Source organism: Symphalangus syndactylus, chromosome 4 (genome assembly GCF_028878055.3).
Source record: "Symphalangus syndactylus isolate Jambi chromosome 4, NHGRI_mSymSyn1-v2.1_pri, whole genome shotgun sequence".
In the NCBI taxonomy this organism is placed as follows: domain Eukaryota; kingdom Metazoa; phylum Chordata; class Mammalia; order Primates; family Hylobatidae; genus Symphalangus; species Symphalangus syndactylus.
In genome coordinates, this window is record NC_072426.2 from 113,475,015 (window position 1) to 113,500,711 (window position 25,697).

At 39.8% G+C, this 25,697-nt stretch overlaps 1 protein-coding gene across 4 annotated transcripts in view; it reads right to left on the reverse strand.

Moving 5' to 3' along the window:
- Positions 1-25,697, reverse strand: part of MAML3 (mastermind like transcriptional coactivator 3) — a 441,377-nt gene that overhangs the window by 271,062 nt on the left and 144,618 nt on the right. Inside the window, exons 1-2 of one of the 4 annotated variants that reach the window (XM_055275958.2) lie at positions 3,314-3,985; positions 622-665 (exon numbers count right to left, since the gene is read on the reverse strand). The exons of the other annotated variants lie outside the window; for them this stretch is intronic. The gene's annotated coding sequence lies outside the window, so the exon portion shown is untranslated. Of the gene's footprint in view, positions 1-621; positions 666-3,313; positions 3,986-25,697 lie in introns of those variants that run through there. 4 annotated transcript variants of the gene reach the window in all.

Here is a 25,697-nt window from a genome sequence, read left to right on the forward strand (position 1 = left end):
GAATGGTCAGCACCCCCATGTGTTTTACTCCAGTGATGTTCAGCTGCTGCGATGCAGGCACACAGTAGTTGGGTAAATGGATTTTTACCAAATCCAGGGCGGATTTTGCCAGTCAAGTTTAATGGAGGATAAGATGGGAGAGAATGTAATGAGTAGACATACAGATGCAATTATAATAATGGACCCTGAGATCTGAGTTGGTTTAAGAGGGAAGTAATGTATCAGGAAAACACGGTTGGGTCCGCAGATGGGATGAGTTTTGATAAAGTCAAGAAGTGGGAGCCAGAACAGGAGGTGGCAGTGGAGTAGTGGGCTATTTGAAGGTAAGATCAGTTATTGCTGATGACAGGTCAACAGTGTGGCCTTCAGAATAGATGGTTTGCATGGGGTGGAGGAGAATATATTGCAAGTGAGGAGATCAAGAAGCCACAAAGCCATGAAAATAGATGGATGGTGATATCAAATATATTGACAGGTTGAGATGGATAGAAAAGGATAGTAACCAAGGTACTAAAATTAACTGTGAATGGGGAGGAGTAGCCAGAGGATTCATACATATTTTAACAAGCATGGGTACCAATTTCTGTGTTCCTCTTGCTTTGTATGAAAAAGTCAACATACCTAATTTTCTGAAATGATTAGGCATCCACTTATTACAGCATAGCCTACACAAAAGAGGATCACAAGACAAGGTTAAATACTTCGCTCCTGCTCTTTCAAATATACTATTTAGATAGTGTATCAGAGTTCTCTAAAAAAACAGAACCAACATGAGATTTATTTTAAGGAATTGGCTCATGCGACTGTGGGGGCTGGCAAGTCTGAAATTTGTAGGGCAGGCCAGCATGTTGAAAACTCAGGCAGGATTTTATGCTGCAGTCTTGAGACAGACTTTCTTTAGTTTTTGCTCTTGAGGCCTTCAGCTGATTGGATCAGACCCACCCAGATATCCCTGGGTAATCTCCTTTATTTAAAGTGAACTGGCTAGTGATGTTAACCACATTACAAAATACCTTCACAGCAACAGTTAGGTTAGTGTTTGATAAGTAACTGAGCAGTATAGCTCCATCAAGTTGACACATAAGACTAACCATCACAGATGGTATAAATGGAACAGCAAACAGAACAAGACAGCTGTTGCAGCTTTCTGCAATTTAATATGGCAAATATAGATTCTGGCAGTTTTTGATTAGAGGACATTCATTATGACATGGAGAAACACCACTAGATTATATTTTCCTATACACAAAAGTCAGCTTTTCTTTAGCATAGTAAGACATCCTCAAAGACAATCTCTGAGAGTTTTAAAAACAGGTCAAGCTGACAGAGTTTTAAAAGTTTCCTAAAAGGTGACAGATATTAGCACAGCACAAGCCAAGTCTAGAAGTAATAAAGTTGATCTTTCTTACAGGCAACTATTTTAGTTTTCAATGCCAATGACTCAAGAGTGAGGGTAGGAACATAACTCCAGACACAGAAGGGAAACCTGCTGTGGAGCAGGTTCTGCTCCTCATGGAGCAGAGTTCTGGAGGAGGAATGCTCAAATCTTAAAGAGCTTCAAATCATAAAGTACATCACATGTTGGCCAATAAGCAGAAGGATTATTACAACACTCTATGCAACAGCTGAAGTCTCACTGTATACAACAAAAGGTCAGTGCCTTTAGGTGTGCAAATTTATTTCCTTGAGCTAAAATAGATTGTAAGCAACAGTGAAACACGCCCAACTAACTTGTGAATCACTTAAACCAGCTGTTTATGTCATTTAGCTAAGCAGCCCCAGATGAGGAATGCATAGGTACAAAGATTAAGATTCTGTGCTGTTTAGAGATTGCCCTGTGAAGGGAGGTGCCCATGGAAAGGCTTGTTCAGAGGCACCACACGCATGGCCATATTTGCCCTAGCCTGTGAGGAATTAGCTAGAATTCTACCATGTGCTACAGACACTAGGGAGAGTTTAAGCAAACCACACCAAAAGAGGCAACAAAGATCTCCACTGAGACCCTAATAGCAATTTCATTAAATAAATTTTGGGATGCAATCTCTTCAAGAGTGGCTATGGAAATAGACCAGATCTCTTTGCTGTCTCTGAGGCCATGCCTCATCATTCTCTTCTCAACTTCATTCCTGCTGGCTTCCCAAGTTCACTAGGAGCACCCCCTTTTGCAAATATCTAGCCCTCACTATGCTTCTTCCAGCTCTATGGAAAGCAAGGTCAGGAAAAGCAGAAGAGCAGACCAGCACATGCTTTCTGCCACCCATGGCTCTCATTGTTTCCTATGGACTGATAAATACAAACTGGTTTTTTTCCGAGTTTCGTTGTGGACAGGGTCATCCCTTGTCATCAGAGTGCTGTCACACGTAGTAGTCATTTGTTTATTCTTCTCCTTTCAGCTGTCCTCCTCCTCCTATTATGTTCTTGCTTGGGCTGAGTATCACAGTTCCTTAGCATACATCAGGGACAGGCATATTTGCCAAGATCCAAGGATAAAGCATTTTGGAAGAAAGCCGAGAAAATGCTGTAGCCACTGAATTTCTACTTCTTTTTATTTAACAGAACTACAGAACTACTTTTAGTCATTATCACTGGATTAAACACACACAAAACTGATTAGTTCTGGTTGTTACTCATTATTCTCCCACTTCTTGTTTCTAAAAAATCTGCATTACAAACAACCCTCCAGGATCTTATTCCAATCAACCTATCTCAAGTCTTACAATTAATATTCCTAATATAACCACTACACCGTTCGACTTACTTTTTTTTTTTTTTTTTAAGCAATGAAAACCAATGCCAATGAATCATAAATCTCTACAAAAATAGAGGCCAAAGAGGTGAACCAGAGAGCAAACTTGACATTGGAAAGCAAGAGCCTCCCTTGCCTTCCCCTGTTCACTAAAGCCAGTGGCTCTGGTTAACACAGGAAACACAGTAGATACACAGTAAATTGTACACACAAAGCAGCCATCGGCAATTTGCCTGGTGGGGTTGGATAGCATGTGGCTGATAGGTCTCAGGAGATGAGGAACAAACAGCCATGATGGATTAAGTGATTGCTATTGGCTGTGTGCTTGCCCTGAATATTTCACCATGGACAGTAATCAATTACTAGAGACCAGTAATGATACCAATCAAATGCACTTAGCACTTCTGCACTATCAACCTGAGGGCTGCCGACCTGCCACTTAGAAAAGGTTTGGGCTGTGTGAGAAGTGATCTGTGAGCTAGCCACTGTTCCCACTGTAGCCCAGGCAGAAAAGCAAGCTGCTTTTTCTTCGTGTTAAAAAGATAAATGGATAAATTAGCCACTCACCTGCCCTACATTAAGGTTTATTTTAAAACAAGCAATATTCTCCCTCTCCCTCACTCCCAGAGGGAGGACAGTTTATAAATATTTTGGCATCATACGACGTCTCCTGGTCAGCAGTTTTTTGAAAGCAAACAGCCTCAAAGAAAATGACTGGGCAGAGGCCATGGTAAGGCAGAAAAACAGATGTCGATTGTTTCTGAATACTGCTGGTCACCATAGCGTTGGGTTGTTATGATGTCACTTCTCATCTTTTTGTTCTGTGGTGGGAACGCCGTGTGTCATCACTGTATGTCCAGAATGCCTCTATCTGTATGCCGTTCTTTATGGTGTCCATGAGAAGTTGAAAAAGAAAAATCAGCCTCTCTGTGTTTCTAGCATGTCAAAATATAAACCTGTTCCTTCTCTTCCTGGGGTGTGGCACCTTTGTTCTCCCTGCGGTCATCTCCATTTAGAAGATGATACTGTGTGGGAGTTCTCGGCATGAATCACAGAGCTGTCAGTACGTGGAGTCTGGTGCACCTTCCCGCCTGGCCACTTTGTTCAGCACAAGTCTTTTATGAAACAGTGGACTGTGGCTGGGCCCCGTGGCTCACACCTGTAATCCCAGCACTTTGGAAGGCCGAGGCAGGTGGATCACCTGAGGTCAGGAGTTCGAGACCAGCCTGGCCAACATGATGAAACCTAGTCTCTACTAAAAATACAAAAAAATTAGCCAGGTGCGGTAGTGGGCGCCTGTAATCCCAGCTATTTGGGAGGCTGAGGCAGGAGAATCACTTGAACTCAGGAGGTGGAGGCTGCAGTGAGCTGAGATCATGCCACTGCACTCCAGCCTGGGCAACACAGCAAAACTCCGTCTCAAAAAAATAAAAGGAAGAAAGAAAAAACAAGAAACAGTATAATCCTAGCACTTTAGAAGGCCGAGGCAGGCGGATCACCTGAGGTCAGGAGTTCAAGACCAGCCTGGCCAACATGGCAAAACCCCGTCTCTACTAAAAATACAAAAATTAGCTGGGCCTGGTGGTGCGTGACTGTAATCCCAGCTACTCGGGAGGCTGAGGCAGAAGAATCACTGAAACCTGGGAGGCAGGGGCTGCAGTGAGCCAAGATCGTGCCACTGCACTCCAGCCTGGGCGACAGAGCGAGACTCTGTCTCAAAAAAAAAAAAAAAAAAAAAAAAGTAACAGTGAACTGTCCCACCATTACTACTTTGAAGGACTTTTAGGCTTAACAATCATGGGAACTAATCGAAATGGGGGAAACGCCTTAGATGAGTTGTCCCACACTTAATCCTTGAGGTGTATTTTTTGCTGGGTTTTAACAGTTTTTCCAGACAAGTAAAAATTCCCTTTTCATGAGCTGGAGAGCACAGGAAAGTCTAAGTTCATTAAAGGCTTCCATCCAACTGCCATTTACAGATCACTTCAGTTCTTTAGTTGTCCCATCGTAAACTTATACACAACAGGGACAGGAAGGGGCAAAAGAGAGCATTTAAGAGAGTAGAAATATTTGCATCTTGACTGGGGTGGTGGTTACAAGGGTGTATGCATTTGTCATAACTCAAACTGTGTACTTGAAATTGGTGTATTTGTTGTATGTAAACTTCATCTCAATAAAATTGAGGTTAAACACTCTGGACTAACAGGCAGCTCCCAATTAACAAGCAAGATCACCGGCTGAGGAAGTGAGAAGGAAGTGTCCTTATCTTACCCCTGTTAAACAGGGGGCAATCACTTTCAAATACCACACATTCCTGAAGCAATCACCCTGCTCTACCCCTGCTCAGCATCATTGATGGAAGTGACTGCTCACTGTTGAACCTGCTTCTTCTCTTGATTCCTTGCAGAGGCAGCTGCTGGCTACAGACTTACTAAATTGCAAGTCGCCTCAGTTGGCAGAACTGCCCCTTCTCGACGATTTATAAACTCTGTCCATCGAAAGCACACTCCAGAGACAGGGATCTGGACGGGACAGAAGCAGGAATCTTGGCCAAGGATACAAAGCTTCCAGAACTACCAAAGGCATTGTCCGCCAATAAAATACCACTCTGAACGGACTCATTCATGTTCCATTAACAAAAGTGTTCCTAATAATAGGTGCCACCTTACTTATGCCACAAGGGCACTGTAAGAATTAATGAAATAATGAGGTCTCTGGAGCACTTGCCCAGAGAGGCGGCCAGGAAAATTAGAACCATCAGCCTCCCCTGTGGCAGCATCTAAGGAAGCCGACGGCTTCTGCTGTCTTCTGCCTGACCTTCCTCCCTATTACCTGTATCATGCAAATCTGGACAGTTTTTGTTGAACTTGCCACTGAATGTGTCTAACCTTTCGGCTCAGCCGTCTTCAGTGTGGGATGCTATGACTCACAGTCCATGAGTCACGGAGCCCACAGGAATCACGGTGAAGCCCAGAAATGCTGCCTGCTTCCTATCCCACATGCATCACCAAGCCATTGGTGAAAAGCCTCTTCCTGTTTGTCTTCCTACCCAGGTGTTTTTGTCAGGCTACCCTTCTTCACTGAAAGCCAAGGCCTTTAAAGGATTGGATAGCAGCAGGGAACACGTGAATATGTTCATGCCATAGCCAGTAATTTAACAATTTTATTCATCCAGTCTCTGCCCTTGGTACCACTGCTGACCCCTGCACCCCACCACACACACACACACACACACACACAGAGACAGAGAGAGAGAGAAAGAGAGATTCACTTCTATCACTTCTAGAATAATTTAAATATTTTAAATATTAAGTATCTTTAAAGTATATTGTCAGGTAAAAGAAAAAAAATCAGGACTGTAAGAAAAGAAATAGGATGGAATCAGAAGAAATTAACTGTTTTGTTTCAACAAAGTAATCTTGATTTTTTTCACTTTTCACACTTTTCAGAGTCTGAAGTATTGCTGACTACAACCTCTATAGAGTTATATAGACAACCTCAGTATAGAGAAATCTTTACATTTACTTGAGAGGTATAAAATAATACGTAAGAAAATAAACCCTGGTCTGCTGGGCGTGGTGGCTCACACCTGTAATCCCAGCACTTTGGGAGGCCGAGGCGGGTGGATCACGAGGTCAGGAGATCAAGACCATCCTGGCCAACATGGTGAAACCCCGTCTCTACTAAAAATACAGAAAAATTAGCCAGGCGTGCTGGTGAGTGCCTGCAGTCCCAGCTACTTGGGAGGCTGAGGCAGGAGCATGGTGTGAACCCTGGAGGCGGAGCTTGCAGTGAGCCGAGATAGAGCCACTGCACTACAGCCCGGGTGACAGAGCAAGACTCCAGTCTCAAAAAAATAAATAAATAAATAAAAATAAACCCTGGTCACACTATTTCTAATAATCATCAATCAACATGTGCTCAAAAGATGTTTAATATGAATAGTATTTACTAATTTTAAATGGTCATACTAATATCATTTAATACATATTTCCAACATAAATCCTGTTCTTGAAAATATTATTATTGAAGGTTAAAAAGTTACTTCTGTGCCAATAGATTTTCTTTTGAAAAAAAATTGTTTTACTGAGGTAAAATTTACATATAAAGTCCACCAGGTCAGACGCAGTGGCTCACACCTATAATCTCAGAGCTTTGGGAGGCTGAACCAGGGGGATCATTGAGCCCAGGAGGTCAAGGCTGGAGTGAGCCATGATCATGCCACTGTACTTCAGCCTGAGTGACAGAGCAAGACCCTGTCTCAGAAAAACAACAACAACAAACCACCTATTTTAAGTATATAATTCAACAAAAATTTTCAAGTGTACAATTCAATACATTTGAGAGCTTTGCAATCATCACCACAATCCAGTTTGAGGACACTTCCATCACTCCAAAAATGTCTCATCATGCCTATTAGGGTTAATTTCCACTCCCACAACCAATACAAAGCAGCCCCAGATCAACTTTGCGTCTCCACAAATCGGCCTTTCCTAGACATTTCACACAATTGGAATCGTATAAATGTAGTTTTTTGTATCTGGATTCTTTTAACTAGCATAATTTTGGGGGGTATCCATCTTGTAGCAGGCATCGAGTTCCTTATAACTGCTGTGAAGGAAGTACTCCATCGTATGGCTGTATCATATTTTATTTACTAGTTGATGGACAACTTGGCTTGTTTCCAGTTTTTAGCTAAGAATGATTCTGTTATGAATATTTGTGTATGTTTCTGTGTGGCTATATTTTCATTTCTCCTGGGTAGATTCCTTAGAGTGTCATGGCCTCAGAGCAGCATGGCTGATCCACATGGTAAGTTTTCCTTAGAGTTTAAAGAAGTTGTCACTTTTTTTCCCAAAACGGCTGTGCCATTTTACATTCCCACCAGTAATGTATGAGAATTTCAGATTCCACACTTTACCAATACTTGTTATTGTGTGTCTTTTTTTGTTTTGTTTTTGTTTTTTGAGACGGAGTCTCACTCTATTGCCGGAGTACAGTGGTGTGATCTCAGCTCACTGCAACCTCTGCCTCCTGGGTTCAAGTGATCCTCCTGTCTCACCCTCCCGAGTAGCTAGGACTACAGGCATGCACCACCATGCCCAACTAATTTTTTGTATTTTTAGTAGAGACGGGGTTTCACCATGTTGGCCAGGATGGTCTTGATCTCTTGACCTCGTGATCTCCCCACCTCTGCCTCCCAACCTGCTACAATTACAGGCGTGAGCCACCATGCCGAGCCTATTTTGTGACTTTTTAAATACAGCCATTCCAGTGGTGTGAAATGGTGTCTCCTTGGATTTTAATTCACATTCCCATAACTAGTAATATTGAGCACATACTTCATGTTTATCTGTTTCAGTGAAATGTCTATTTAAATCTTTTGCTCATTTGTTTATATTCTAATATTTGGCTGCAAGAGTGTTTAAAATATAGACATACAGGGCCGGCCACAGTGGCTTATGCCTGTAATCCCAGAACTTTGGGAGGCTGAGGCAGGCAGATCTCTTGAAGTCAGGAGTTCGAGATCGGCCTGGCCAACAGGATGAAACCCCGTCTCTAGTAAAAATACAAAAATTAACCAGGCATGGTGGCACACCCCTGTAATCTCAGCTGCTCAGGAGGCTGAGGCAGGAAAATCGCTTGAACCCAAGAGGTGGAGGTAGCAGTGAACCGAGATGGCACCACTATACTCCAGTCTGGGTGACAGAGTGAGAATCCGTCTCAAAAAAAAAAAAAAAAATAGACATACATATATACATACATGTATTACATAGATACATTCTGGATAAAAGTCCTTTATCAGATATATAATTTGCAAACATTTTTCTCCCAGTATGGTTCTTTTCTTTTCTTTTTTTCTTATCTTTTCCTTTTCTTAATCTCCTCTTCTGATCCTCAAAAGTTCTTAATTTTGGCGTGGCGCAGTGGCTCACGCCTGTAATCCCTGCATTTTGGGAGGCCGAGAAGAGTGGATTGCCTGAGGTTGGGAGTTCGAGACCAGCCTGCCCAACATGATGAAACCTCGTCTCTACTAAAAATACGAAAAAATTAGCTGGGTGTGGTGGCGGGCACCTGTAATCCCAGCTACTCAGGAGGCTGAGGAAGGAGAATTGCTTGAACCTGGGAGGCGGAGGTTGCAGTCAGCCGAGATCGTGCCACTGCACTCCAGCCTGGACAACAAGAGCAAAACTCTGTCTCAAAAAAAAAAAGTTTTTAATTTTTATAAAGTCCAACTTACCGATTTTTCTTATATAGATTACACTTTTGGTGTTGTATCTAAGAATTCGTTGCCACAACCCAGGTAACAAAGATTTTCTTCTATGATTTTAGATGTTTCATAGTTTTAACTTTTACACTGAGGCCAAATATACATTTTGAATTAATGTTCGTGTTTCATGTGATATGGGGGTCTACTTTTTTTGTAATGTGGATATCCAATTGTTCCAGGAACATCTGATGAAAGACAATAGTTTTCTCCATTGTATTCTCTTGGCATCTTTGCTGAAAACCAACTGACCATAACATAAGCATTTATTTCTGGACTCCCAAAATTCTGTTTCATTCATCTATATGATTATCCTTGTACCAATACCACATTGCCTTCAATACTTTCACTTTATAGCACATTTTAAAATATGACAGGGTAGAGCAACTCCTTCACTTTTGTTCAGATTTTGTACAACTGTTGTAACTATTATAGGTTCACTGCATTTCCACATAAATTTGAGGCCCAGCTTGTCAATTTCTACAAAAAATCTAGCTGGTATTTTATAGGGATTGCATTGAATTTACAGATCAGTTTGGGGAAAATATCCATCTTGACAATACTGAATCTTCCAAGTCATGAACTGGAATGTCTCCCCATTTATTAAGATCTTTTATTTCTCTCAGTCATATTTTACAGCTTTCAGTGTATAAGTCTTACACTTCTATTGCTAACTTAGTCTTAAGTCTTTCTTTTTAAATATTATTGGTAATGGAATTGGGTTCTTAATTTAACTTTCAGATTGTTTGTTCTTTATAATAGAAATGCAGCCAGGTGCAGTGGCTCACATCTGTAATCACAGCACTTTGAGAGGCTGAAGCAGGAGGATGGCTTGAGGCCAGGAGGTTGAGACCAGCCTGGGCAACATAGCAAGACTCCATCTCTAAGAAGAAAAATTAGCTGGGCAAGGTGGTGCATGCCTGCAGTTCTAGGTACTTGGAAGGCTGAGGTGGGAGGATCACTTGAGCTCAGGAGCCTGAGGTTACTGTGAACTATGATTGTGCCACTGCACTCCAGCCTGGGCAACAGAGAGACACCCAGTCTCTAAAATAAATGAATGAATGAATGAATGAATAGAAATGGAACATTTTTGTATATTAATCTTGTATCTTGCAATTTTGTTAAACTCACTTATTAGTTTTAATTGGTGGTGGTGGTGGTGCTGGTGGTGTGTGTGTGTGTGTGTGTGTGTGTGTGTGTGTGTGTATGTGTATTCCTTAAAATTTTGTATATACAGGATCAAGTCACCTGTGAATAAACTGTTTTTGATTCCTTTATTTTTGCCTTATTGCATTGTCTAGAACTTCTAGTATAATGTTAAATGTAAGTGGCAAGAATAAACACCCTTTACTTTTTCCCTGCCTTAGTGAGAAACTATATCATCTTTCATCATTATATATGATGTTAACTGTGGAGTTTTTTATAGATGTCCTTTATCAGGATGAGGAAGTTTTCTTCTATTCCTATTTGTTGAAGTTTCTATCATGGATGGGTGTTGGGTCTTATCAAATGATTTTGTCAAATGATTTTTCTTTGCCTAATGAAATGATAACATGGTTTTTGCCCATTAGTCTATTAATACATTATGTTACATTGATTAATTTTCAGATGTTAACCAACTTTACATTAATGGGATAAATCCCACTTGATCATGGTGCATTATCTTTTTTACATTTCAGGATTCAATTTGCTAATATTTTGTTAAGGATTTGTGCATCTATACTCATGAGGACATTCTTGTAAATATCATTGTCTGGCATTAGTATCCTAAGTTCAAAAGTGTTCCCTTCTCTATTTTCAGAACGGCTTAATGAAGGATTTATATATATATGATGCAATCCACAAGTGAAGCCATCTGGGCCTGTGCTTTTCAGTGTGGGAAGATTTTTGAATACTAATTTGATTTCCTTACTTATTATCGTTCTATCCTTTCTATTTCTTCTTGAGTCAGTTTTGGTGATGTGTATCTTTTAGGAATTTGTCTGTGATTTAATTTATCTGATTTGTTGGTGTGAGGTTGCTCACAATACTACCATATAATTATTTTAAATTCTGTTGGGTCAGTAGTATGGCTCATTTTTCATTCCTGATTTGCTAAATTGTGTCCTTTGCTTTGTTTTGGTTTGGTCAGTCTAGCTACAACTTTTGGTTTCACTGATTTTCTCTATTGTTTTTTTCTTTTCTATTTTATTGACTTCTGCTCTAATCTTTATTGTTTCCTTCTGCTTGCTTTGAGTTTCATTTGCTTTTTTCTAGTTGCATATAGTGGAAGCTTAAGTTATTTACTTGAGACCATTTTTCTTTCTTTAAATAGGCAATAAAAGCTATAAATTTCCATCTAAGCACTGCTTTAGCTGTATCCCATAATTTTTAATATGTTTTTTCATTTTCATTAAGTTCAAAATATTATCTAATTTTTTCTTTGACTCACGGGTTATTCAGGAGTGTTGTCCAATTCCAAATATTTCTATTATTGATTTATTATTTAATTACATTGTGGTTGGAGAACATATTTCATATGGTTTCTTTTAAATTCATTGACACTTGTTTTATGGCCTAGCATATAGTATATTCTGAAGACTATTCCCTGTGCATTTGAAAAGAATGCATATTCTGCAATTGTTAAACGGATTGTTCTATGTATGTCACTTAGGTTAAGTTGGTTAACAGTGTTGTTCAAGTGTTCTATAGCATTGGTGATTAGAGAAAGTCCTGCTTTCTAGTTATCCTATTAACTAGTGAGAGTGGGATATTGAAATCTTTGACTGGTGTTGTTGAATTATTGTCTATTTCTTCCTTCAGTTCTGTGCGTTTCTGTTTCATGTTTGAGGCTCTGTACTTAGTTTAATATATTAATAAATATATAGTTGATGTATATTCTTCATTGATCCTTTAATTGTGAAATATCAATAATTATGAAATATCCCTCTTTATCTCTAGTAATAGTTCTTAAAATATATTTTTGTTGATGATAATGATCAGTATTTGCATAGCAAATGATTTTTTACTTTTTTACTTTTATACTAATATGTTTTGAGTCAAAAGTAATGTTTCTATGGATAGTATGTAGTTGTATCGTGTGTGTGTGTGTGTGTGTGTGTGTGTGTGTGTGTGTTAATCCAGTCTGACAATGTCTGCCTTTTGATTGGAGTGGTTAGACCATTCACATTATATATATTATTGGGCCGGGCACAGTGGCTCACACCTGTAATCCCAGCACTTTGGGAGGCTGAGGAGGGCAGATCACGAGGTCACAAAATTGAGACCATCCTGGCCAATATGGTGAAACCCATCTCTACTAAAATACAAAAATTAGCCAGTGTGGTGGTACGTGCCTGTAATCTCAGCTACTTGGGAGGCTGAGGCAGGAGAATCGTTTTAACCAGGAAGTCAGAGGTTGCAATGAGCCGAGATCACGCCACTGCACTCCAGTCAGGTGACGGAGAGAGACTCTGTCTCAAAAAATAATAATAACAAAAAATAAAATAAAATAATTTTCTTTGAGACTCTGTCCCCCCCAAAAAATTATATATATATATATATATATATATATATATATATATACATACATATAATTGATACAGTTGGGATTTTAAAAGGCCATTTTGGTATTTTTCTATGTCACTTTTTTTTGTAGTTATTCCTCCTTTACTGCTTTCTTTTGTGTTAAATACATATTTTCTGGCTACCAGTTTAATTCCTTTAATTCCATTTTACTAATTTTTGAGTTATTTTCTTCGTGGTTACTCTGAAAGTTATAATACGCACCTTAACTTATCACAATCTGTTACAGATTAACACGAACTTAATTTCAGTAAAATATAGAAAATTCGCTCCAGTAGAGCTCCACTCCCTCCCAAGTTCTTTGTGCTGTTACTGTGATATATATAATATGTCATATACATCTACATCTGCTATAGACTTAATAGTAGAGTCTTAAAATTATTGCTTTATATCATTTCATGTCTTTTAAAGAAGGTATAAAAATAAGATATATATAATTATATAGTCACTTACATGAACCCACATATTTACCATTTCCAGTGCTATTTCTTCCTGTGGATTCCAGTCATCTGGAGTCATCTTTTTAGCTTTAAGGATTTCCTTTAGTATTTATTGTAAGAAAGGCATGTTAACAGCAATTTTTCTGTGTTTTTTTTTTTTTTTTTTTTTTTTAATTCAGGATGTCTTAATTTGTCCTTCAGTTTTGGCAGGATAGTTTGGTCAGGTACAGAAGATACAGAACTCTTAGCTGGTATCTTTTTCTTTTAGTATTCTGTCATTCTTTTTTTTAAAATGAGAAGCCAGCCATTCATCAGACTGATGCTCCCTATATGTGATAAGCCATTTTTCTCTTGGTGCTGTCAATGTCTTCTCTTTGAACAATCTGACTATGATGTATCTAGATATTAATCCTACACAGAGTTAGTTCTATTTGTTGTGTTAGTGTATATTAAGGAATTTGGGGAGTGTTTGATGATATTTCTTCAAATATTTTCCTGCTCCTTTCTCTGTCTTCTCATTCTAGGATTCCCATTATATGTATGTTAGCATGCTTGAAATTGTTTCATGAGTCTCTCAGGCTCTGCTCGTTTTTCAATCCTTTACTCCTCTGTTCTTCAAATTTGATAATTTCTATCGATCTATCACATTAGCTGATGGTTTCTTCTGTCTTGTTGAATATGCTGTTGGACCACCTAATGATTTTTAAAATTTCAATTTTTATACTTTTAACTCCAGAATTTGGTCCTTTTTAATTTTTTAAAAATAGATTTCTGTTTTCTTATTAAGATTCTCTCTTGATTCATATTTGATTGATTCATTATTGTTATACTTTCCTTTAATGCTTTAAACATGGTTTCTTCTAGATCTTGTCCCAAGCTGGTCTGCCTCTCCTCAACCTTTCAAAGTCTTTTTTATACTTGTTTTATACATAATGTTGAACACATTTGTAACAGTTTTGAAGTCTTTGTCTGAAAGTCCAACATCTGGGGACACTCAGATTCTATTGACTTCTCTTATTCCTGAGTATGGGTTACACTCTCCTCTTTCTCTGCATAGCTCATAACATTTTGTTGAAAATGGACATTAAAGATGACACAATGTAGCAATTCTGGATTCTGGTATCTTTCCCCTGAAAGTTGTTGCTTCTGTTGTTGTTTATTTCTTTAGTAACTGGCCTGGATTAATTCTGTGAATTCTGTCTCCCTGGCAGTATGAGGTCACTGATGTCTCTTCTCAGCCTTTAAAAAAAAACTCTTGGCCGGGCACGGTGGCTCACGCTTGTAATCCCAGCACTTTGGGAGGCCGAGGCAGGTGGATCACAAGGTCAGGAGATCGAGACCACAGTGAAACCCCGTCTCTACTAAAAATACAAAAAAATTAGCCGGGCCTGGTGGCGGGCGCCTGTAGTCCCAGCTACTCGGAGAGGCTGAGGCAGGAGAATGGTGTGAACCCGGGAGGCGGAGCTTGCAGTGAGCCGAGATTGCGCCACTGCACTCCAGCCTGGGCAACAGAGCGAGACTCCGTCTCAAACAAAAAAAAAAAAAACAAAAAAAAACCTCTTGTTTTCATTTTTAATCTTGGCTTCCTATTTGTCACCCCTGTTTCTGCATGGCTGGCCAATGATTGGACACAGGTTGTGATCAAACACCTTGAGCCAGGAAAACTTCCATTCTCCGCTGATGGATCTATCTGCGGGTAGAGGTGCACACTCAAAGTTCAGCCCATTTTCAAGTAGATATCAGCCTATGCTTTCCACTAGACTCTTCCTCATCTCTTCTATGCATGTGCTCAGCCTCAAGACTAGATAGGAGTGTGTAGATTGCTTGGACTCTCTTTGTTGTCTGCTGCATACATGGGCAGCCTCATCTGGGGATATGCTTAATTCAACCACAACTGCAACCTCAGGAAAATAGAGCCCACTGGCCATCCCCAACCCACAGCCACCAGGATCATTATGGCCACTGACAATGCCACTAGTCATGAGCACTGTCCACCATTCCGAATTGAAGGGGCCTTTGAGAGCAGCAGCAACCTGCCTGTCCTTATGGACTGTGGTCCTCTACTCCTAGAATCTCCATGACAACTGAACTGCATTAGGGATGGATGCCACCCTAGGCAACAATTCCACAGATTCCCACTGTTCTAACAAAAGTTCAGCAGTTTTTCTAGAATATATGCTTCCCCGATTGTTGTATGCCTTACTCAATTTCCAAAGCACTGAAGTGATTGTTTTTGTTCATTTTGTCCAGCCTTATACTTGCTTTCTTAAGAAGATTTGTTGACTTCCTTACTTGGCTATAGCTGGAAGTCCCACCCAACATTTATTTTTAAATGCTGGGGATACTACAGAGAGGCGTGGCACTCTAGATTATTGACATCCCATCCAATATAACTTTTATAGTGTCAAATGTCATGCAGTTCTTTGTAGGTCTGATAAAACATTTGTCTTTTTGAGTGCATAAGAACCAACTCGAAACTGTGGACTGTTTTCTTATAAGGGAATAAAAACACAATTGATAAATTAAAGATTTAAGTTAAGCCATTTGGGGCCTCAGTTCTGGATATACATTAAGAACTCAGTAAATGACCCACGATTCACAGATATGGATTACCAGGTACATTTGGGGGAGAAATGTGCTTTTCCCCCTATTTCTATGATATTTCTGCCCACTGTGTTTCACCAAACATGTATACCAAGTGTCATATGAAGAATATGATTAATGACCATTTTCTAAAAGTCTCTCCCCCAAAACATCCAATTATAACTAATTTTACTTTTTGGAATGATCTTCCTCTTCAAAGTCACAATGGGTTTTTCAGTTAATCTCAGGCAAGCATCTGATTGAGATGTTGCTAAGGTTAAACAGCAATACCATTTGATTAATATATTAAAACTATCACGGTCATCTTCATTTACCTCAGTAAAGACTGTTCATTACTTTCAATGGCTCTTTATTGCTATCTGACTAAAATTATGAGATAAAAAGAGCCAGCAAAGCAGTAGAAGATCCATAACCTCTATTTCCCTATCCCTGAAGAAAAAAAAAAAACACAGCACTTCCTATGGCATGATTCAACCTGGGAATAAAAAGAGCTTTGCCAACATCAACTAAAACTCACCACAGCTGGTGAAGTTAAAAATCAATACTAGCTCCTTAAACGCACATAAACATACTTGCCTGAGATGATGTAACAAATTGGTTCAACAACCAGAAAAATGGTCCAGAATGAGCTTTAATCACCACAGCCCAGTATCCCTTTACTTACATCAAAACCAAACTATAGGGCCAGTTACCCAAACCTTTATCCCAGCCCACTTCCCCTGGAGAATTTTATTCCTAAAGGAGAAGAAGAATGGCGGTGGGGAACGGGACAAAGATTGGCTCAATGATCTAGCTGTGTTAATAACACCCTCAATTGAAAAACAACAAAGACTTAAGAAAAGATTTGGCCTTGGCCGGGTGCGGTGGCTCATGCCTGGAATCCCAGCACTTTGGGAGGCCGAGGTGGGTGGATCACCTGAGGTCGGGGGTTCAAGACCAGCCTGACCCACATGGAGAAACCCCATCTCTACTAAAAATAGAAAATTAGCCAGGCTTGGTGGTGCATGCCTATAATCCCAGCTACTTTTCCCAAGGCTGAGGCAGAAGAATCGCTTGAACCTGGGAGGTGGAGGGTGCGGTGAGCCGAGATCGCACCATTGCACTCCAGCCTGGGCAACAAGAGCAAAACTCCGTCTAAAAAAAAAAAAAAAGGAAAAGATTTGGCCTTTTTTTTTGCTTTAAATGCAATGCAAGCATGATCAAAGAACCAAATCTCAAATAAACTATCAAAACATAGATTGATTTTGCTGTTTCAGCCTGGAATGGAATAGATGTGTGTTAAATCTGCAACATCCTACTCCAATTTTCTCCATGAGCAGTTGCAGTTTTAGCCACCATCAGTTCTTACGATGTTAAAACACATTTGCAGAGCTTCTTCTCTATAATGAAACCAGTTTGAAGGCTCCAAATTGCTTTCTTATGGGAGATGTTATCCCATATATCCTGATAACTGTTATAATATTCATTTAAGGAAGGTAGGGAGCAGGTATTATAATTCCAGTAAAAGAAGATCCAAGAGCTTAAAAGATACCCCCAAGAGGTCTCAGAGTTAGTCAGTCGCAGAGTGAGAAAAAGTCAAAGTTGTTGGAGTCGGCACAGAGCTGTGTTTAAGACACTGAGCTCGCCCTATCCTGGGTCACTACTTATATAAGGAACAGCTCAAAACTAGAAGGGACAAAAGGCCAGAGAAATACTCTGTCCATACACACAGGCATCCATCAAAGGTTTTATTTTGTGTATTAACTAACCCAGCAATATTTCCCAATATATCCAGATGATTCTATAAAAACTATAATGAGTCTATCCCCAGGTACTGTAACTTGTTTGGATAATGAAATCTATCTGTACTTCACAAAAGTTTATCACTATTTAATCATATCCTTCCTTGGCCTAACAAATACTGCCAGTCTACACTGGGAGGCTTTTTACTTTTTCCTTTTCAAAAAAACAAACCAGGTTCACACTGAGACTACTATGCCTTTTTCAAAGGAAATATGAAAATAATTCAAATGAACACTATTATTTTAAAATTAACTTTTAATTCATAAATTAAAATTGTGTTTATTTATGATGTGCAACATGTTTTGAAATATGTATACACTATGCAATGGCTAAATTGAGCTAATTAACACATGCATTATCTCACACACTTACCATTTTTTTTGTGGAAAGAACACTTAAAATCTATTCTTAGCCATTTTCACATATACAATACATTGTTAACTATAGTCACCACGTTGTATAATAAATCTCTTGAACTTATTCCTTTTGTCTAACTGAAAATTTTGTATCTTTTGATCAACATCTCTCACCCCCTCCCACCATACTCCCAACTCCTGGTAACATCATTCTACTCTCTGCTTCTAGGAGTTCAACTTTTTTAGATTCTCTATTTAAGAGAGATCATGCACATTTGTCTTCCTGTGCCTGGCTTCTTCTTTTTTTCTCTACCTGATGTCTGCCCTGTTTAACTTATAATTACATTTTTAATAGATGTAAAGTCTGAAAAGTTATTTCCATTGAGGTCTGAGGTGGAAGCAAAAGCAGAAAACATAAATATGATTTTTAATAAGTCACGATGGGAAAGAGTAAGACTGGTCAACTTTCTATCAAATTTATTTTCATGATACATTTGTAAATGTTCAGAAGACAATAATGGCTTTAAATTCCACCGTACTATAGGTTCTAAATACTAGCCTTATAATCGGAAGATCTAGGACTTGTCATCATTAACTACTTATTACGCAGCAATCCCCCACTGCCTAACACGGTATCACTTATGCGGCTGCCCTCAGGAATAATACACCCTGGAGCCTAGTCACAATATTCTCACATCACAGAAAACCAAAACAATATAGCGGCAAGTACCGCTTGATTTATTTACTAGATATACCCAATCCAAGTTGGCAGAAAGGAAACTTGTACATATTAAAATTCATTGTCCACTTACACAGCGACCCTTGTACTGCAGAATTCCCAAGGGACCTACTTTACCAGCAGCAGTGGTTCCCCAGGTAGGCACTGGCAGGGTCTGTTGGAACCGTGCCCGCTGTGGTGGCAGGAAAGTAATGGCAAGGACAAGCACTCCGCTCCAAAGTCAAACTAACGATTTGGATGTCCAGAAGCCTGAGGCTTTTAAAACAATTCAACTTGGTGGATGTTTCAATTTACCACTTCTTTATCAAAATTTGTCTCTGCAAATTTCTATGAAGATTTAGGGTTCTAGAGCTGGAAGGAACTTGGCATGAGAGTTAATCAGTATCATGAACTGTTGATGGCACGAGGACTTGACCTCCTGCCCCCAGGCCAGTTCTGCTTTTACTACACCACTGAGTTGGGGTGCATTTGGAAGTGACAGCAGCATTGCTTCTTTGTAAACATGGGTTGGGTATGGGTTACCTAGGGGAAAATTCTAGAGGGAGCTCTCAGACGAAGTTCCAGATACACTGGGAGAAAAGTACCTAGTAAAAGAAAAACACAAGACACCCCTTGGGCATAAGGAGAAAAAGAACTAAATACTATTAAGGGTAATAGGCTAGGGGACAGTGCAGGAAAGACAAGCAGACATGAGAATCCTGGCACCATGTCAGAGGCCAAGGATGATGTCCTTGAGGCCAATATGATTCAACTCAAATAGCTGAGAAGGACTGCAAGAAAGACAGTGTCCTATCTCACTGGCTTTGTCACGAAGGGTTAACACTGGAGAATTTTCTTTTTCTGTGCTTTCGTGTACCCCATTTTAAAGTAAGGATAATAACATTTTGCCAGCAACATCTTTCAAAGGGGACTGAGATACTAACACGTGCCCCTGAAGGAGTCTTGAAAGAGTGCCGGATTCAAGTCCTAGCTCAGCTAGAACTCTGTGTCCTAGGAAACATCCCAAAACATCCCCTAAGTTCAGTTTCCATATCTATGACAATCAAGGATTGGGCTCCTTGAATTAAGTCTGCCCCAGGTATATGATTTCCATACGTGAAGTGCTTTAAGTTCCCACAAGGAAAGTTTCTGTGTAAATTACAAATGGCTTTAAGAGCCCTGTCAACTCAATCTTCCTCCCATTCCTGCTCTCCGCACAAGCAAGAGAATCACTTAGAAAGCATTGTAAGCTATAGGTAATGGGAAGAAAAGGAGACAGACTGCACACAGGCACTTTAGAGTAAAGCTGCACCAAGCCCTTAATGCTTTACTTTGCACAAGACAGAATGTGGATTAGTGTGTTTATTTCAGACACCTTTCTGAACACCATACCTGGCTATTTAAATTCACAAGGCATTTGTTGTCACACTTTGTCTCTTATTAACAGTGGCACAGAAGGCACTGGCAGTTCTCTCAATATTCTCACCCCAGAATATTGGTGGATGGGGGTATTACTCAATGGCACAGTTTCTTTACTTATTATGAATGTGCTAGGGAAGGACCATCTACCCCCACTCCCCTAGCACCCAGTATTTTTAACTAAAAGCTGTTACTTCAAGAACGTAATTCCCAGATCCACACAGGGGCACTGTCAGTTTTAAAGGCATCACATCTTGTTTCCTCACTTCTTTGAAGCTCATAAGAAACCCTTCCTTCTGAGCATCTACTTCACCTAAATGATCTCAAATTCCTTGAATCACAAAACCAGTAAGAAAGGGAGGGGTTTGGGGAGGGGGCGGGGGAGAGTAGTGAGGAGAGAGAAAGAAAATGGGATGAACAGTGGCTGAGTGCAATGGGCTGCGGGTGTGTGACACAAGCTACCCACCGCAGACAAAGAACGCCATGAGACTCGCAGGGAGACAATGACGGCTCCGGGAAAAACGCAGCGCCCACGGGGCTTGCGAGGGAGCCTGGCGCAGCCTCCTTCCCAGACCCGCTCTCCCTGCCAGCCCAGGGCTTCCAGCAGCCGCTCCCCAGTGGAGAGACACATGGTCATTTCCTAGCCGAAAGGAGGGCTACCGTTTTCCTTAGGTTTTTTTTTTTTTTAACATAAGAAATTACTCCTCTCTATCATCATATTCCCCAGATACAGCTGTATTTTCAACTATCAAAAACCAAACAGAATGATTTTGGTTTCCTTAAGAGTTTAGAAATTCTTGTGAAACAAAATAATCAGGAGGAAAACAGAAGTTCAGCAAAGTAGCTAAAATCTGTACTTCTTCAAAAAACACAGGTAGAAATATGTTGGCTAAGTGTGCTGGGGTGCTGGTGAATGTGGAGGACGGGCTTTGAACAATGCAGTGGGTTAACTCAGTGGTGTTGCTACCCTTTGTCCTGGTTAGTTCAAATGGTTAAGACAATGCAGAGGGCTAGGATTTTTCCTGTTTGACCTCTCCTCTTTCCTAGAAACTATCTAGAGAAGGTTGATTCACTAGAGATTCCTAATCCTCCTTGGCAGAAAGAGAAATGTGGATTTGACAAATAATATGCGTAAAATATTCCTTAACCTGGAAATATTAGGGGGAAATAATCAATTCAGAAGAACCGAAATAAAAAACTAAAACATAGAAAAGTGCTGCTGCCAGGCAGCCGCCCTCCAATGTTGGAAACATGATCACCACAGGATTAGATCTGTTTAAAACCACTCTCTGTTTACAAACAAAGCACTTACTAAACAACGCTCCAGGTAATGGATGATGACAGGAATAGGGCTTGCTCTTTTAAAGAACAACAGATTGGAAAAATATTTCAATACCATCAGACAACAAATTAAAATGAAACATCTTTTCTAACTGGAAAAATGCAGATCTAGCTGGGAAAACTGATTTCCACCCATCCTCCATCCTCCCAAAAGAAGATTAGAAAGAGAAAACTGAGAATCCTACATCCTGGAGATGAATTTTGTTAATGAGCGCCATAAACATTCATAGGGAGCTAGGCTCCTATTTCATAGGTTTTTGAAAAAAATATTCTAATATGCACATGTGAGTCAAACAGTCTGCAGTAAAATGCATTTAATGTTTAATTGTTTTAATACACTGCAAGAGGGAGTAAAGCCTTGTCACTCACCAGATGAAATCTGATCTCTCTCAAATCATCTCACCCAATAGTGTTAAAGACATTACTGCTGTGACATAATTCAACTTCAAGACATCTTATGGGAAACATAGGTCAGTTTTAAAGCACCAGGTGGATAAACAGACATTCATTATTCAGTCTCCTGACCTTGAATTTTGGGGGTTCTATAGTCATCTTTTGTTTGGAGGCTGCCACTTGAGATATTGTGTGACACGCAAGGGCTTTCCAGATTTAAGTGGACTTTATCGAGTAAGATGACTCTTTCTTATGAGAACACATAAGATGCCAAAACATATGTTTCTGTCTTGTTCCTAATTCTAGGGGGCCAATAGGAGTGGAAGGGGGAGGGGTCTATAGCACTCCCCTCTCCTGGTTGGTTATTAGATTGAACAAGAAGTGAATTAGGAAACAGGCCAGGTGCGGTTGCTCACCCCTGTAATCCCAGCACTTTGGGAGGCCAAGAGGGGTGGATCACTTGAGGTTAGGAGTTTGAGACCAGTCTAACCAACATGGTGAAACCCCGACTCTACTAAAAATACAAAAATTAGCCAGGCATGGTGGCAGGTGCCTGTAATCCCAGCTACTCTGGAGGCTGAGGCAGGAGAATCACTGGAACCTGGGAGATGGAGGTTGCAGTGAGCCGAGATGGCGCCACTGCACTCCAGCCTGGGTAACAGAGTGAAACTCTGTCTCAAAAAAAAAAAGTGAAAAAGTGAATTAGGAGGCATTTGAAGACCCCTAGGCAGAGCAGAGAAAAAGGTGGTTAGCATATTTTCTCATTCAACTGAAATACATCTGTTGACCTCTAAAGTTCAAACAATTGCAGGGCTAACTGCATCCAACCATAGCTGGAGATGAATTAAAATTGATATTCTATATTCTTCTATCAAATAAAAATAATAAAAGCTAATAAAAAATAATAATAATAGCAAAGACTTACATAGAGCTTACCCGCTGCCAGGCACTAACCCAAGTATTTTGGATATAGTAACTCATTTAATCTTCCCATCAACCCCTTGAGGTAGGTGCCATATACAAATGAATATAAACTTGTTTATGCTTAAAGAATAAAAAGCTTCACAAGCTTTTTGGTAAAATAAGCTTTGGTGGTAAAATAGGATAAAGGTAGGTGATAGTTTTGAAAAGGAATCTGAGTCCACATATCCTATAACATAGAATGTTGCCCTATATATTGCTGGTGCAAATATTTATATGAAGAAAACATACAAGGATATTTTATCAGCATTTTTTAAAATAGCCTTGTTCATAAATTTCCACTGAAGAAAATACTAATCTTTGTAGAGAGAAAAGTAAGATCTAAAAGAGATTAGAGAAAACAAGAGGATACATGATAAAAAGTGAAAAGACCTCATAGCGGCTAAAAATTTATCACCAACTGGAGGAAAATTGCACTCAAAGAGCCTAAAATCTAAAACAAAACAAAACACTGGGCTGGTCCCTTCTTGGAAATGATAATCTTTATTACAGCTTTTCCTTCCTGGGATTCTTCCTAATGCTAATTCCTAGTAGCTAAAATAATAATAAGGGAATGGAAAATGAGGCAAAAGGAGATGTTTCTATATTCCATTATATTTCAGTAAAGGGAGGGCAGTGGGGAGGGAATGCCTCAGAGATCTAGAAAGAAAGAGGAGAAAGAAATGGCAAAAAAAGGTTTCTGTATCTGTTTCTTTTACCTTCTCACCATTTGGAACAAAAGGGAGGTGGTCGGGGGAAGATCATGTTATATTCCAAAGCCACCAGCCACTGGATGGCCTGGGAAAAACAAGCTGATCCCATTCTTCCCTCCACAGCTAACTGAGAGAGGCAGGGAAAGCGACGAGCCTTACCGGACTCCACTTCTTGACCCTGTGCCTTCTCCCACACCATCCTGAAGAAGCCACTGACTTCCATCCACCAGAACTGCTTCTCTGCTCTTGCAATGAAACCTCCTGCCATTTTAAGGACACGGCCCTGTAGGTCACCTTAATCTAGTAACTCACAGTCATTTATTTGGCTCTACTGTCAAAGAGAATTTTTCATCAGTAAGAAATGGCATTGTTGGGCGGCATTAAGTCAATTTATACTGCTGAGAAAAGGGATTTCAAACGTCTGGGATTAATATTTGTGATATTTACCCTAGGCTACTCCCAGAGTTAGAATATTTTTTTACGCCGGGCGCAGTGGCTCACACCTGTAATCCCAGCACTTTGGGAGGCCAAGGCGGGCAGACCACCTGAGGTCAGGAATTCAAGACCAGCTTGGTCTACATGGAAACCCCGTGTCTACGAAAAACACAAAAAAATTAGCCGGAAGTGGTGGCACATGCCTGTGATCCCAGCTACTCGGGAGGCTGAGGCAGGAGAATCGCTTGTACTCGGGAGGCGGAGGTTGCAGTGAGCCCAGATCGCACCACTGCACTCCAGCCTGGGCAAGAAGAGCGAAACGCAGTCTCAATTAAAAAAAAAAAAAAAAACTTTAAAAATGTTTTTGCATGGTGTTTACAGGTTTCTGACCTTTCAGAATCCTATCACATGGTGAGGACCAAGCATTTTCTGACCAAACACTTTTTCAAATAAGGTAGGTTTATCAGGAACACGGTTTACAGCCTATCATTCGCTTTTGACACTGGTCTCTTAAGGAACTACGAAGTGGAACTGTGAGCTGGTAAGAGATGAGAAAGCAAATGACAGGTCTTATTCTTTTTTTGTCTCTCACAAGTTAAAAGCCTGCCTTTATATTGATTTTCAGATGCTGAATATACATAGTTCATCTTCCAGATAATCTCAATGTGTCTTACTCCAATAAACAAATAAAATTTATGAGAATGGAAAAAAGAGATGAATTTCTATCTGTAAACAACCTTTATACACGCACACACACAAACATTAACCTGATCTGCAATTGACTCCTTGCGATAAAAGACACTCTGTCAGGCAGTGCCACATCCCTGTGACCTGGCAGCCTTCACAGGGATGTGGATCCATGTGTATTATTTCCCCACCACAAAAACTCTTTACCAATTAATCTGACAGAAAAAGGACCGCAAAATTGTTCATAAATTATAATTTGCATATTTGGCTTAATCTTAAAACCTTTGAATATCTAAAAGGGTCATCTTTCCCAAATTCCAATATCTTTTAAACTGTGATTCAATGTTACAGTTAATCCCCGTGACTTTGAGTTCTTAATATAATACCATGATAGATACCCAATATATAGTATGTATCTGCACTACTGTACGCATGCTCAAATCTGACAATAACTAATGCTGAGACAAAACATCAGCCTGTGCCTGTTGTTACAAGTAATGTGCATTTCGGTCCCTAGAATTTTGGTTTACTAAATGGGAAATGCCAGGAAGGCGAGAGTGGTCAAATCTACGAACCAACAAGCCCCAGGCTCCCACAGGCCTCGTGCTGTACGGGAGTTGTCTCTGTTTTTTGTTTTTTAATTTTCTATAGGACAAGTTTTCTCGCTGCCCTCCCATTCACAGATGTTGCCAATCCTGACCCACTTTCTCTAGTCTGTATTACAGTCCAGTGGAGAATGCATTCTCTCAGCCTTTGTCTGTGGGCAATCTTATTCTTAGCAAGAGATCATTTCCTATAATTTTTTTTGTCCTCCATTAACCATGCTGACCAATGTTTAAGAATCATTACGTTAGTTGGTTCTTCCATTCAACTGTAACATGCTATAATAATATTTTAAACATCACTTCACTAAATTCTCCCTAAGTCAAGGAAACTATTCTGAGCAATCCAGGCACAAGATTTAATTGTATTGATTTACTTCAACAAATACATAAAGAGTACCTGCTATGCACCAGGAACTATTCTAGGAGTCAAAGATACAGAAGTGAATAAAGAGACAAAAATCCCTGTCCTTACGGAGCTGACATCTGAGATGCTTGCCTAGATTCATAAGAATCTGGGAAGGTACTTAGATTCACACGAATTTTATCAGTTCAAGTTAAACTCATTTGGGATAGAATGTATCTTCTCATAATATCATTAATTAGACATTCTAGGACTGGGCTTACCACTGGTTTAGCAAATGGCTGGATGGCATAGAAAATTAAGCA